The following is a 13,300-nucleotide window of genomic DNA, read 5'->3' as shown; positions in this document are numbered from 1 at the left end:
GAATTTATCTGCAATTATATCCAAACACAATTATTTCTGTTATACTGTTGGGGCTTTATATATTTGCAAACCCATACTTGAACCACAGGGCAATTAGAAAGAAGTCATAGTTACCAATTTCTCGTAATTTCTTGTTCTTTCACTTGCCAGGGGGCTTGCAGATTCCACTTTACTATAAAATTTGCTATAATATTTGATAATATCCCAACTAGGAGATTTGACATTTTTTCCCCCTTTGTCCAACAGGTACATATTTTATTGTATCAGTCTTCTGGCTTGTATGTTCCCTTGGATCACTGAACATAAGCCATCTGACCAAGGAGATAATTGTATGTGGCCTAACACAAGACCCTGTATTCTCCTAATTTTAGAGATATATTAAACATACTTATTTGTTTGAACTAAACATTGACTGAGATAGTTATTTAGAACTGACACCCTTTATTTAGCAAAGTAAAAACCGAAAAGATGTTTTTGAACAAGCTATGTGTTGTACATTGTCATGTAGCATGCCAGATGTATTTCCGCATTCTGCTTTTTTAGGTTCCTAGAACCCATTTCACAAGATGGGGAAAGATTTGAGGAAAACACAGCCAACACTTACACAGTTTTTGCTACAGCAGCTTTAGAGAAAACAAAATATCATGGCATACTTTATATCCTCTTGGAGAGAGTCTCTGAGAGACTTGTTATTTGTCAGGCATGTCCATGGCTGATACAACACTTCCTATGTGGCTGCTGCTAAAAACTTCTGTAATCCCCAGAGTCCTGATTTCTTCACATATTTGAGAAATTCGCTCATCTTAACAAGCCGAATTCTTTTCCTTCTAAGGAATGGCATGGAGTGTTCTAATTGTGGGCCCAGGAAGGCTTATAGTAAGCTGGATATCAATATGCATGTTTGTGACATCCACCAATAACAAAAAGTGAGATCATCCTCACTGTTAAGGCAAGTTTTGAAGTCATATGCTGCAGGCTTTATCTGGCTCATGGGGAGCAGGTTCCTCATTTCTGCTTTGAAATGAGCAGTAAGAGCTGCATAGATGTCAGTGATATCAGGAATTAGCTCAGTTTTTCTGCTATTTTCAGTACTCTTTTTAACACAAGTAGGACTACAGGAGCAATACCTGGAAACTTTTAAACAATATCTTCTTAGGACTCTTTAAGTCTTTCAATAACCTTGTAGCATGATACCTCTACATCCAATTCATATTAATAGTTAGATTGTAAAGATACCCCTGAAACCAAGTGGATCACATCTGCAGCCAGGCTGGTGTTTTAACAGACTGCTACGCTAGCTCCTTACAGTGCTTTCTCTACAATTTTGCAATCTACAAACTCCAATTTAATATTGCAATAAACAGTATCCTGTTATAAGTGAACTTAGCCAGCTGTGCTGAGATCCTTTTCTAATTCTCACTGAGCCCCCTCATCTTTCCTTGTCTCTCCTTCCCACTCATATTTGAAGCAGAACGTATCTTCTTTAAGGGGATGTATCCCCTACACCTGCAGCCTCTTAACCTCTGCGCTTAGATTTTGGGTCAGGGCAGCAGAGCACCCAGGTCTCTGTGGATGTACTTAACCTCCTCACTGCCAACTTCCTCCTCTGCATCTTTGTAGAAAATGGTGGTGTGCCCTGCCAACACGTGAAGGCGGTGTCCGCGGTGCACTATCTTCTCCTCTGTCCTGTCCTCAAGCTCTGCCAGGAATATAAATTACGAATTAGCTCATGGATATCATGGCAGCCTTCTGCAATGCAGCCAGTGGGGGATTCGGTGCCATCTAGCTGAGTTATAATAACCTGCTATTCACCTACTTTCGTGCTATGCCCGACTTAATGTGCCTCTGCCATTTATACCAATTTCAGGTTATCATCTGCTTTGTATCTGCTCTTCAGAAGTTCTTTATCTCTAATGAATCTCTCTCCCTTTTCTGGTTCTACTGTATACATCTTTGGAGGAGGGGAGATCAGAATTGCCTTAAGTAGTTAACTCCACGTGCCAAGTTTTTATAGAACGGTGGTGATCATTGTTTTGTTCTGTGTTCCTGTCTTCATAGTTCGTAACGCTATTTGCCTTTCTGGTGGGTGCAGAGCGCTGGGCTGACATTTTAAGGGATCCACGTTAACTCCCAAGACCATTTTCTCTTTTCCAGGTTCTGCCTTATATATGCCTTTCCATGTAGGGTAACTTGTATCATAATTTAATCCCATGAGCAACATCAAATACCTGTTGCTTTGAAACCAAATATTGTGCTCTTCAGTAGCATGTAGTTTTATACTGAAGGTGCAGCCCTAGATACTCATTACCAAGTCTAAGGATTTCTCTATAAAGAAGAATTGAAGATTAAAAATTTTACTGAGGGATTTACCACACAGATAAATTGATCGGCATCATAATAGTATAAAGGAGTTACAGGAGGAGGTTAGCAGGCTGCGTAGCATCCGAGAGGATGAGCAGGAGATTGACAGGGTGTTCTCGGAGACTGTTCAGCTCCAGGAGTCCCCTGCCCCCACTGCAGCGGAGTTGTCAGAGGGCTCAGCACCGTGTGTAAAGGTGCATCATAACGCTGTTGAAGAGGGCTGGAAGCTGGTGACCTCTCGTAGAAGGAGAAAGGCTCTTGCTCCTCCTCAAGAGTTGCCTGTGAAGAACAAGTTTAGCGCCCTCCAAGCTGAGGAGGAGCTGGGCACGGCTCCAAGGGAGGCAACTGGCCTGGCAGACCCTGTGCCGTGCAGGAACCCCCGGAAGAAGCGGCGAGTGATTGTTGTGGGTGACTCCCTGCTGCAGGGGACAGAGGCACCTGTCTGCCGACCTGACCTCTTGTCCAGAGAGGTTTGCTGCCTGCCAGGGGCTCCAATAAGAGATGTCGTGGAAAGACTGCCAAGGCTTGTCCACGCATCGGACTACTACCCGCTGCTGCTCTTCCATGTGGGTGCTAATGACACGAAAGGCAAACCAAAAACCATCAAACAGGACTTCAGAGCTCTGGGAATGGTGGTGAAGGGTCTGGGAGCCGAGGCCGTTTTCTCCTCAATCTTGCCTGTGAGGGAGAAGGACGGGAGGAGGAGTAGACGAGTTTTCCAAGTTAACAGCTGGCTGCGCCGCTGGTGTTGACAACAGGGCTTTGGTTTCTATGACCATGGGACCCTGTTTGAAGATCAACAGCTGATGGGGAGCGATGGGATCCACCTTACCAAGCGGGGCACGTGCGTCTTTGCCAACAGATTGGCCAGCCTGGTAAGGAGGGCTTTAAGCTAGGCAAGATGGGGGAAGGGGAGTGGTATAGTGGCAGGGGAGTCAGTAAAACACCGCTCCAGTCAGGATGCCTCCAGCGGGTGCATGCAGCCAGGGGAGACAGAATGGAACATGGCTATGGAGGATCCTCTTGCACCTCTCCTGGGAAGCTTGTATGCTTGACTGGCTCTCTGAAATGCCTGTATACCAATGCACGCAGCATGGGGAATAAACAGGAAGAGTTAAGAGATCTGTGTGCGGTCGCAGGGCCACGATCTCATTGCAGTGACAGAGACATGGTGGGATAGTTCACATGACTGGCATGCTGTCATGGATGGCTCTGTGCTTTTTAGGAAAGACAGGCCAGGAAGGCGAGGTGGTGGAGTTGCTCTTTATGTGAGGGAGCAACTAGAATGTGTGGAGCTCTGCCTCGGGGTGGATGAAGAGCAAGTTGAGAGCCTATGGGTAAGGATTAAAGGGCAGGGTAACGTGGGTGACACTGTTGTGGGGGTTTACTACAGGCCACCTGACCAGGAGGAAGTCATCGATGAGGCCTTCTACAGACAGCTGGAAGTAGCCTCACGATCACAGGCCCTGGTTCCCATGGGAGACTTCAACCACCCCGACATCTGTTGGCAAGACAGCACAGCTAGGCACAAACAGTCAAAGAGGTTCCTGCAGAGGACTGATGATAATTTCTTGACCCAGGTGGTGGAGACACCAACGAGGAGAGGTGCAATGCTAGACCTTGTACTAACAAAAAAAGAAGGTCTAGTTGGAGATGGTCTTTATGATCTCCTGGGGTGCATTAGGCAGAGTGTTGCCAGCAGGTCGAGGGAAGTGATCCTGCCCCTCTACTCAGCCCTGGGGAGGCCTCACCTGGAGTACTGTGTCCAGTTCTGGGCTCCCCAGTCCAAGAGAGACATGGCACTCCTGGAGAGAGTCCAGCAGAGGGCTACCAAGATGATTAGAGGGCTGGAGCACCTCTCCTATGAAGAAAGACTGCAAGAGCTGGGCCTGTTCAGCCTGGGAAAGGGAAGGTTGAGAGGCGATCTCATCAACGTGTACAAGTATCTGAAGGGGGAGTGTCAAGAGGATGGGGCCAGACTCTTCTCCGTGGTGCCCAGCAAGAGGCAACGGGCAGAAACTGAACCACAGGAAGTTCCATCTGAACCTGAGGAAAAACTTCTTCACTGTGAGGGTGACAGAGCATTGGAACAGGTTGCCCAGAGAGGTAGTGGAGTCTCCTTCCCTGGAGATATTCAAAACCCGCCTGGATGTGATCCTGGGCAATATGCTCTAGAGGTCCCTGCTTGAGCAGAGAGGTTGGACTAGATGATCTCCAGCGGTCCCTTCCAACCTAAACGATTCTGTGATTCTGTATCATCCCCTTTACATTGACCAGTACAGCTAAACAGAGAACAGAGGGTCCAGCTCCAGGCTAGCAGCACCTCTTGGGAGCAGCTTTAGTCTCTGGTGTATAAGGCATACAGACAAAAGGAGCGTTCATGAGTATGTGTCATTTTTTTACTGTCATATCGCCTAAAAAAGTTCTGACATTTGATACAATCAAACAATAGCTATTAAGTGACAGATAATTATGGTAGGAACAAGTATCCTGCAGTGTTATGCCAGTGATGTCATTATGAGGTGCAATGTTTTTATTCTTTTTTATATGCATTTCCTTATTTTAAGCATGTTGGGGTGGGGAGCTTATCACATTTGTTTTTATTTTTCTCTGTGCATAGATTCTGTCACTCCTGTGTTGCTACAAGTCTAAAGAATAATGCATGGACGTGCCCTTATGGCCAGGATTACCTGCCTTCTGAAGGAAGTCCAGCTACTGATATTGCCAAGAAGATGAAGAGCATGTACCGAAATTGCGCAGAACGTGAAAAATAGGTTTGCGACCTTGAACATTAATTACTAACTAACTCCAGAGATTTATTCATACACAAAACTGACACTATTAAGATCCCTTTTTAAGGGCATGTCTAAACAGAGAAACTCTGCAGCAAGGTGATAGAAGAATAAACTTTGCAATTCCTGCTAGATTTGTTCCATATCTCGAAGAACTCCAGAACACTCTGTTGATGCAGTTGAACATATTAAGTAACCTCAAGCCTAAACCTATAGGAGTTGAATCTCCTTGACACCTTATGTTGGCTGTGGCTGAAGAAAGGACAAATTGATTCCCCCTCCCTCCACCCTGGAATTGCCCAGTTGTAAAAACCTTGGCCACAACTGGGCCTGTTAAAATACAGACTAAAGAGATAAAGTTCTGTGAGTTTTTTCCCCCCTATTTAGTAAAGCGACTTAAACCGACCTACTTTTCTCTTAAGTGTACATAAGGCCTTTGTGACTTCACTTACTCACATACAAATGGACTTTGAAATGCTGCTGTTCTAACTGGAACGCAAGTACATACAAGGTGCAAAGCAAAAGGTACACAGGACTTGGCTGGGCACATTGACAAAGGGAAGACAGTTAACCGAGATTGAATTCATACCTGTTTATTTGAAAATATATATAAAAACAAGTATTTTCCTATGTGATTGTGAATAATTACTTTTGTGTGTTTTTCTATAGGCACAGAATTGGCTAGTTGTTACAATGAACGTGCTTCAGTCTTCCTCTCCCCTCATATTTTTATACCTGTGGTGTTTAGTTGAAGCAGATTGCACAGATTACATTTGTCTCTCTTGTTTTTCCTGTGAATGGATCTGCCTCTGGCTCTTATCATTTCCTTTGTCTTGCTAACTGCAAAATACCCTTAAAACTTTCTTGTCTGTCAGCAGCAATGTGAAAATACTAAAAAATGTAAAACAGCAAGTAAAGATGTGAACATCAGAAAGATTGTTATTTGCAGGATTATGGGGGATTACTGCAAACATGAGAAATGTAGCAATATATCTTATATATCTTATATCTTATAAACATGCTAATGTTATAAGTTCTTTACCTTTTTGCCATGCATTTTATATCTGGGAAAGCTTTGCCTAAAGCTGACAGTGAAATGTGTGAACTGTAACACCTTGATATTAGCAGTACTTAAATACTGAGTTTTACTTCATTATTTTTAAAATTGGGTTTTGCAAAAATGCCAAAATATACCAGTTACGTCAAAAACTACTGAGCTACATATGGCTTAGCTGGGCTTCTCAATATTTAGTAGAGTTTGAGCATGGCTCTTTGCTATTCAGTAGCAGATTGCAGCAAGTGACCTGAGGATGGATATTTGCAGTGGTTTATAATCTTCCTTACGGCTGTAGAAGTACTGGCTGTATTTTGTGTGTAAAATTGTCAATGAGACTGCTAAGATACATTGAATAATACATATCGGAAAGGAGAGTGCATTTAATGCATTATAGCAGCAATGCATCATAGCATCAAGATATCTTTGCGTGTTATTTCTGATATTTGGCAGACTACCCCTGGCAAACGCTGCTGTGGTGCCTCAGTTGCATCAGTTCAAGGTTTGCTGGATTAGTATAAACCTAATTTCATTTGCAGTTTCCCCTTGGACAGTGGAACTTGCAATTGGGTGACTGAGATGTGCTCACGCCTCATTCTTCTGCGTCTGGCGTCAGGATGATCGTTGGTAATAGAGGGACAGAATAGACATTAAGGTGGGGTTATTTTACATTTCTTCACTAAGATTCACTAGGGCCATTCACAGTGTTTGAAGGTTAAAAATATAAAATGATGTATAAGCAATGCAAATATGTTTCCACTGTTTCTGATTTTAATACCTCGACATGGTGATTTCATGTTATTTCCTAGTATTTCTCTTCATAGGAGGCACCTTATGATTGTGCTTCATAAGATTTTTTTTATAAAAAAAATTCTGAATTAAAGGAAATAGGATAGCTAGTGGCAGCATCAATATCAAACCCAAATCTTACACATAATGAATCTGTAGGAGGTTTAGCTGTTGCTGTCACTGAGGTCCGAATTTGGCCTTCAAGTTGGCAAATTTTCATTTTTACCAGAGTGGGCCTGGATGTGCACCATTAAGACAGAGCAAGATGTGAACTGGGCTTCCCCTCTCCGCCCACGCTAGAAGTGTTTCCCTACTGACTCCAAAATGTCATTCCGAAATATAAAGGGCCAGTCTAAGGAACATACAAAATCACCGCAAACAAATTACCTCACTCTTCGCTTTACGCTCATAAGATGACTGTTATTATTATAAAGTATATGAGAATGATACGGAGCCAACAACATAATGCTTGAGGAATTGGGCCAGTAATAGGAGGAATCATGTATTCGTGAGGTTTTCCTTAGGTTTAGTCACAACGTTGAATTCAGGCTTTGAACTGGAAAACATTGAGTGATGCATTAATGCATATATGTCGTGGTATAACACATAGCAAATTGCTTCTTCTCATTGCTTAGGTATGTCTGAGTGAAATGAGAGCTCATTTAAGAACTTGTGAACACTATATAAAAAAATACAGACCTCTACAGGAGCCTGGAGATGCAGTAACAAGGTAGGCCTCCGTGGTGATGACATTGCGAAAGTACTTTAGAGTCTGTTATTCCAACATAGTAAAGTCAATCTGGGAAAAGAATTCTAATATCTTCTTTGATTTTTTTTTCAATAGGACCATGTTTTTATTTCATCGAATACAACATGAATCCATTGCTAATATTTTTAAATCGTTATATTCAAATAGTACTTAAAATGGTCACTAATAAGATTTTTTGGGGTATGAGTGCCAATTAATACGTTTTAATTGCAATTCTAACAGTTTTTGGATAGACTTTAGCTCCATATGACCAATTTTGTAGATACAACAGTATTTTGATAAGCTAAAATACAAAATACAGGTAGCAGCTTTTTGCTGTTTTTCTTGGGAAGCAAAGGGGAAAGGGTGTTTGCTCTCAGACAAAACTCTTTGAAAATATTGGTCATTTCCAGAATGGAATAAGACTAATAATCATCTAAATGTAATTGGCTATCTTCTACTGTTATTCTTCACAAATAATTTTCAAGTAATTTTCAACTTGTGTTAGCAAGGACATAGTGATAAATTGTTGGCATTCCCTAGAGAAGACTGACAGCTTTTCTTATGTTTATATGTATGTCAACAGTTCAAAATTCTTTGCCCCTTTTTCATTCTCTTTTAGGGTTGGACCTGCTACATCAATCAGTTAGGCACGTAACAATTCTAAAATGACCACGTTCTTGAAGTTCAGCAGACCTTAGTTTTGTCCGTTAAAGATTAGGAACAACTTTTGATATCCTTATTGAAATGTCTTTAATGTAATGATTTATACGATTTAAAGACCCTATATTCTTTGCAGTTGGAGTTCCAAAAATGACATATAGTTCAGGTTACTTGCTCAGATGATTCATCTACTTCTTAGCTATTCTTCCGATGCTTAGAAAACTAGACCTTTTATGCACCCATATTTGAAAATTGTACTAATGTTGAAGTATTGCCTCCACCACATGACAAGATCATACTCAATACTGAAAACTAAGTAGCAATCTTCTGCAAAGACGTGTCAATATTTAATGAGGGCTCCTGAGATTTGGTGGTTTGGTATCTTATGCTTTAATTGCTTGGTATCACAGCAATTAAATTGATGATTTTTATCAAATGTCTATAGCTGTAGCATTCAATGTTTTATCCATTCCATTCTGTGGTCATGGTTATGTTCATGCTTTGCTGGATCAACATCCCGACACGTGCACAGTTCGGTTACAGGGTTCACAGCGTACGTTAGCGAGGTTGACCTTTTGCTAGGGTGGCATACATCATGCCATAAACCCATGCTATGTTTTAGCTGTGGTAAAAGAAGTTTCTAGTGCCACCTGGCCAAAGAAATCTAAATACTATTTTATTATTTGTAGTATTAAAAACATACCGGTTGCATTTTCAACTATTAACAATGTATTATCTCTTATTCCCAGATACTCTTGTCTATTTTGCCAGTGTGAAGTAGATGAGGAAGATCTAATGGACCATTGTCTCACTTAGCACAGATCAGAAAGGAGAACAGTGGTAATGTACATAAGTATATATTTTACTAAATTCACGGTAAACTGATTAATTAAGTTTAATGCCTTAATTGTAGGCATTACTGATAGAAGATAACTTACTGATAATAAGTGTGGCCCCTTAGGCTATGGCTTGCTTTTCCAGTAGGCAAAGACAACCAGCCTTCCTAGATTCAGTCACTTGCCTGATTTTTATTTGCATATATACTATTTCTCTCTACTGACCTAACTCAGCTCCATGTGAAGCATTCTCTGTCTATTCTAATCTGTGTTTTTGGTTTACAATTTAAGAAAAGCTTATGTGACACTTACAGGAGTCTTTTGTAGGTGTGTGGGGTTTTTTTGTTTTTTTGTTTTGTTTTGTTTTTGTTAAGATAACTTCACATAAACAGTTTAATTCTGAACCTCCAGGTAGGCTGAGAGGTCTTAGTAGGATTGAATCCTATAATGTGTAGACCAGAATTTCAGCAAGTATGGTTTACTTCCCTGATTGTTATTTGCTCAGGCACTTTAGATTCAAATTCTAATGTGTCACACAAGAGATGTCTTCGAGAGGTTCCAACTGAATGGCTTGTATGCAAAGGAACCAACACTTCCATTTAGTTCAGTGGGTGGGATGGGGGGAACCCACTGCATTTTCTCTTACATTGCACCTTAGCTTTTCATCACTTTAACCAAGATCAAATTGATGAGCTAGCTTGCAGTCAGAGTTTTGAGTAAAATAAAGAAAATAATTGCTCGTACGTGTATATTGCATTCACCTTTATCATAGTGAATATTTTAACACATAATATTTTGACAAATTATATATTTTTAAATTAGACTCAACGTTTCCTTTGTCAATTGAAATAATTGTCAATAATTTGTATTATACCTACCAGTCTATATGCTCTTATTTTTTCCACTTAGAACAAATGCATCAATAATTGTACTGTGTAGTTGTGGAGCAGAATTAAGCCTTAAAACTTAGAAAATACTCCTTTATTAACTCCAGAGTTGTATATATACAGCCTTTCACTCTTCCTGTTGCACATTTCTTTGAAACTTAATGCAAAAATCAATAGTCAGAACTATGTTTGCCTATAAATAACGTAAAAAATCATAAGCAGGGAAGCGAAAAAGTGATCCTTAACTCATACTGCTATCATAACTACGTGTACTAAATCTACCTTTAGCTGGTATATAAAGTATAGAGACTACACCATTAATACAAAGCAAACAGTGGGAACATGTTTCATTGGGAACATGTGAGGAATGTTTCATTGTCGTCTTCTTCTACTGACATGCTTAATTCTGATTTCCTTTGGGGTATGTTTCAAGGTTTGGTATGTTTGATCCTGTTTCTATGAATTTGATTTAGGTTACAAAGTGATTCTGCCCAGCTGTGTCAACCTCTTCTTTCAAACATGAGAATAAATTCTAAAATAAATGAGTCAGGCTTTTAGTTCTAAGAAAGGCAGAGGACTTTTTGGTGTATTGCACCATGTTCATTATCCTAATGGGTCATAAGGCTGATTTTATTATACGCAAGTATATTCACACATGACAACACTTCACAGTAATCATCTTTTTAGTACAGGCATAGTCTTTTCATGATATTGCTTGAAGAAATAAATGTTACAGCAATTGCAACTTTTATTTATACCACAGAGAATCCATTGATAGAAAGTAATTCCGATTTTCTTCTGATAAAGTGCTTTAGGGCACTTTTGTTTTAGATGTACAGATGAATGAATTTGTCACCGATGATCAGAGAAAACTGTATGTTTTCTTGGAGCAGTTTATCATCCAAAGAGTGATTGGGAGCTCAACAAAAGCTTTTGCATGATTACTCTCTTGTCAGCTAGTAGAAGTGAATGAGTTAACCATGAGATGTGCATAGATTGACAATCCCTGGGATAGCTGCAAACACAAATTACACAGCCGAGATTAGCATAATTGACAGCTGGACAGAAAGTACATTGTGCCTCGCAGTATTCGTGTTGCTCAAAGTATGCGGTTCAGCTGTAATGGCTCCACTTATTTCACATTTCTGTTTTTTTAAACATACAGTATTTTCTTCTGCAAGAACTCCAAGATGAAAACTCAATATTTACCTCCTGCTCTTTACTTATAGTATTGTCCAATTTGTTGTTTAACACCTGGGAGAGTTCCAAGCTATTGCAGCAGAAATTTTATAAGGTATCTTCCACTACGACATACATTCTGTTATGATGACTACGTAGTGAGTAATGGTATTTGCAAGCTCCTGCCTTGACCTCTTTATGTGTATTTTCCTCTACGCTTTTACAAGCAGGGAATCATAAAAAGAACTGTATAGGGAACTAGAATACCATGCTTAAGGTGCACTAAGAAGTTGCAAAGTGTAGCAGATGTTTATGGAAACAGCATAGTCGAGTACTCTGAGGAGCCAACATATGGATTCTGTCCTCAGTTCTGTTACTGTCTAACGAAAAAGCCAGGTACTTCAAATGAAAGTTGTTGAAACAACCCACTTTTATTCTATAATAACTGACGGCAACATAGTTTTACTTGAATCCCGAAAGGTGCTGAACCTGTTTGTTATCTTAATGGACTGTAACTTGGAAAACGCATCACAAGTATTAGCATGCTGTTAGAGTTTCTCAAGAGCATTAGTTAATGCTCCCCTATAGTTGTTTGATACCCACCGAGACAAAATCCCAAATAAAGATGCAAATCATTATTTTTTTAATGAGGCAAGAGCAGTAAAGAAAATTATGCCAAGCGGGGCAGTGAAGAACCATCCTTATAATTTTAGCCCATAGTTCCTGCACATAACAGAAACAGACCTATGTATGATCACATTTTATTCATAGCTCACACATTTATCTTCATAAAGTATAGCTTGAGTATTTATTTATATATGTAATAATATAACATGTATCACCAGAATTGGACTTTTTTTAATAAATAGCACTAGAATTGTTAGGTTTTGCATAATCAGTTCATCTGTCTGTCTGTCTGCATTTGACATTCTCCTTTACTTACTTTAAGTTTTGTAACAATTTCTCTTGCTTTACATTGCAGTTAGCACTAAGGAGTAGAAAACTAGACAAAGACTAACGCATACTATAACAAATACTAAACTCTAAATACGGCTGTAAACCCACTGAAACCAGTATTTTGTTAATTGGTAGACTAAGCAGTCAAAACATATCTATTAACACATTAATTAGTATATTGATATTCAATAAAATATCTTTTTTCTTCGTGGACATAAACATTGTTGAAGAAGTTCTTACTGAAAGAGTTCTGGACAGGTCATTGTTAGAATATGTGCATGGAAATCATCCAAACAGCACGTAAGGAGTCCTGAGAAAGAGTGGACGATGATGTTCTCTGGTTAACCGCAGACATTAAAGTCTAACTTCTTGTAATTAATGGGGCGTCAGCAACCTGCTTACACCTCAAAATGCTTTTTCTTAAGCATTGTTTTGGTTTTGGTTTATTAAATTTCAATTTTATAGACCAAAAATGTTTTTAGAAATAAGGAAAAAAGAAAATATTGTCATTTTCTCCACCTCCAACGGAACGGTCATTGTTTGCTTGAGCTCAACTCTCTGTCCAGTATACGGATACTCTGGCTTTTATAGCAGCCCTCATGTTTGTTCGCAGCTACATTCTGGGAGCAAGCCAGTCTCGCAGATATTGATGATGACAGTGCAATGCTAGAGATGGATGACAAGCAACAGTTTTTCCGATTCTTCAGCACCAAACAAATTGGAACAAAACAAAAAAAGAGAAAACAGTATCAGACATAATACCTAGTGCCAAGAACAATATTACTAACCCCATAGGAATGCACATGTATTTCATTTATAGTGTTTGCAAGATGAGGCTCAGAGTTAGCAAAATTGGTAAGTAAAAGCCATCTTGGAAAAAAAGCAAAGAGTAAATAATAAAACCTGTTTAGCAGGTTGACAGGGTCTTTTAACTAGCCTGTTTTCTCTTACCATGTAAGTTAACAAATTTTGTCTAATTTTTGTAAGAAGACTATAAATTAATAACAGTTTATATATATATATGTACAGTTTTA

The sequence above is a fragment of the Struthio camelus genome, chromosome 2 (assembly GCF_040807025.1).
Source record: "Struthio camelus isolate bStrCam1 chromosome 2, bStrCam1.hap1, whole genome shotgun sequence".
Lineage (NCBI taxonomy): Eukaryota > Metazoa > Chordata > Aves > Struthioniformes > Struthionidae > Struthio > Struthio camelus.
Note: the sequence above shows the minus strand (reverse complement) of the source record.